A 909-nucleotide genomic window follows, 5' to 3' on the forward strand; every position below is an offset into this window, starting at 1 on the left:
CGTTGTTTTACTATTACTTTAAATCTACAACAGTTGTTCTTGCATCATGGTGGCTAGTCTATTTATTTATTTACTTGATTTATATGCTGCCTTTCTCCCAGGCCGGGATCCAAGGCAGATTCCATAACAACCAATTAAAAACATTTACAAAAAGTTAAAAGCACCACATTAAAGCACTATAAAACCGATTAAAAATCATACAAAAGTTAAAAACAGATAAAAGATACATCTGTATGAGAAAACTTTCCCTGCTTAAGTATTAAAAGCCTGCTTAAATAAGAATGTTTTTACTTGCTGGGAAAAGGAAAGCAGGGGTAGGGCCAGTCTAGCCTCCCGTGGAAGGGATTTCTAGAGTTTGGGAGCAACCACCAAGAAGGCTGTCTCTTGGGTCCTCACCAAGGGATCCTCTGGTGGTGGTGGGACCAAGAGAAAGCCTTCCCTTGATGATCTTAAAACTCTGGGAGTTTCATATGTGGAGATATGGTCTAGTCTACTTTAACTACAGTCTACTCTTAGTTGCAAAGGACCATGTCTTAAGGCAAATATTCCAGACACTCTTTGGTTTCTCCTGCTCAAGCCCATTTTGCTCCTCCAAAGTACTTCCCTTGCTTTGTTGTGTTCCTTCAAGTATTTCTGACGTATGAGGATTCCCAAAGTGAATATGTCATGAGATTTTCTTGACAAGATTTGTCCAGCGGGGGTTTGCCTTTGTCTTTGCCTCCAAGGCTGAGAGGATGCAGCTGTTGAAACAGAGGGAAAAAAGTTTAGAGTGACACGTACCTAAAACCTAGGATTTGATATCTCTTTAACGTTACTGAAGAGGGGTGACTGCATCTACAGTGAAACCTTGTTATACGCTGGGGTTTGGTTCCAAGATCCCCCGTGTATAACAAAATCCGTGTATGCTCA

Source organism: Sceloporus undulatus, chromosome 2 (assembly GCF_019175285.1).
Source record: "Sceloporus undulatus isolate JIND9_A2432 ecotype Alabama chromosome 2, SceUnd_v1.1, whole genome shotgun sequence".
Lineage (NCBI taxonomy): Eukaryota > Metazoa > Chordata > Lepidosauria > Squamata > Phrynosomatidae > Sceloporus > Sceloporus undulatus.